This window comes from Suncus etruscus, chromosome 5 (assembly GCF_024139225.1).
Source record: "Suncus etruscus isolate mSunEtr1 chromosome 5, mSunEtr1.pri.cur, whole genome shotgun sequence".
In the NCBI taxonomy this organism is placed as follows: domain Eukaryota; kingdom Metazoa; phylum Chordata; class Mammalia; order Eulipotyphla; family Soricidae; genus Suncus; species Suncus etruscus.
This window is the reverse complement of record NC_064852.1, coordinates 81,430,642-81,432,684: the sequence shown is the minus strand read 5'-3', so window position 1 is coordinate 81,432,684 and position 2,043 is coordinate 81,430,642.

Sequence of the window (2,043 nt, the reverse complement as noted above, 5' to 3'; positions counted from 1 at the left end):
CCCTAATTTGATACCTTGGTGCTCAGTCATACTAGATACCATATTGTTTGCATTATGAAAGTGTCTTCACAAAACACTCCAATATACCCTTTTTCTCTGGTTTATGTCCTCTATTTGGACCAAAAGTATATGATAATTCAGACCACTGAAATAGTCAACTGCGAACCACAGACTTATATTACAGGACCTACTCATAGAACATGTTTGGGAAAATTAACATTTACTTTTTCTCTCTTTCTCTCTTCTCCATACTTCTTTCCTTCTCCCCTTTCTTCTTCTTACTCTTCTTTCTCATCTTCATCTTCAATTCAATATATGTCAAAGAAAACCCACACTGTTTCTCTTTAGGAAAAGAACTTTGATACATAAGATCCAGCTGACAATACTACATAGGGTAGCCACTTACATAGGTAAGCCTCATTAACACATTGTTTACTACTTGAAATGCGAAACCTATGTGTATCCTAAACTACTCCCTCCATTATCTAACCCTAAAACCTTCATTTAGCAAGGCCCAACCCCATCACTGATGAAATGCCTAGAAATTGGGAAAACCTCCCAATGCCAATGCATTGACCCAATCTCTTTTATTTGATTTATTAATTTTTGTTTACTTTATCTTTACTATATTTTCATATTTTTCTGTTCTCCTCTCTCTTATCTTTTGCTCCCTTTTCCTCTATTTCTTAAGCTATACCTAAGCTAATTATTTATCTTAATTCAACCAGTCCTTATGAGCTCAGATCCATCCTATTAGGGTCAAACCTCTAACAACATCTTAAGAATAGATCACTAATGTATCTCTTTATGTGGGCATAACTACATAGAGAGAAGACTCCTTTATGAGAACCAAACCTAAATTGTAAACAATCCATGCCTACAGTGTATATATCTCCTTCTATATACTATTTTCCCCCTTCAGAAATCCTGCTATGTCTTCACCCCCCCCCCATTCCCAATCTGATATCCCACCTTATTAGTGCTCTTTACCCTCAGTTCTTAACCCATTAGGTATCAAGACCGATCTCCTGCACCAATAAGCCATCATTCAACTCCCAAGTAAAGGAACACCCACTCAGACCTACATCTTGTCCCCCCGCAAGAAACTACAACCAACACCACTGCTGACTCATGCTCCATGACCCTGTTCTCCCCCTCTCGAAATGTGGACAGTTGCTTGATATTGGACTCAGCTCCAGAAAGATCCCCAGTGCAAGAACTCTACCCAAGCCCTTTCTTCCACAGATCATTTCTCAAACTCAACAAGACCAGGTGTGTGATGAAAATGGCACATGGATTCCACTCCTCACAAGAACTTCTCAAAAGACAACAAAAAAGCCTATATTTCCTTTATAAGTTTAAGACCTCTATAATACTACCTCTTAACCTATTTATCCCCAAGTATAAGGTAGTCTCATGAATCACTTTGTTCCCTTAATTACTTTTTAAAACTCATTTTTTTTTTTTTTTTTTTTTTTTCAATTAGACAACTTTTACTAAGTGAGATAACTACATTTAAAATGTGCTTTAGAACAAAATGGAATTAGGAAAAAAAAAAGACATATGCATTTGAAAGAACTTTGCACTGTGCTGAAAATCAACTCTTGCAGTAATATAATATGCCAATTCATAAAAATGTAAGTCAACAGAATTCTCAGTTCAACATTTTCAAAGACAACATGAAGGTCAGGAATTTCACATCTATGGTAGCGTACATATAAGGGCATTATAAATATGATGTCCCCCCTGTGAAACTTCCAAATTTGACAATGCTCAATAAAATCCCATCAAAAAGGGTTGCATCCAAACAATCACAAATCTTTGTCCTGTAAGTCCTCCTCCTATAATCTTTGTTGGCTCTTCTACTTCTTGTCATTTGTTAATATACTCTTTAAAAAAAAAAGGAAAAAAAGAAAAAATGGTGCAATAAACCCTTGATCATGTACAGAAATTATTGCTACTATAGTTCACTACAAAGCATGTCTATACATTATCATATGAACTTTGATCATGAGAAGTCAGAATACAAATCTTTAGCGACAT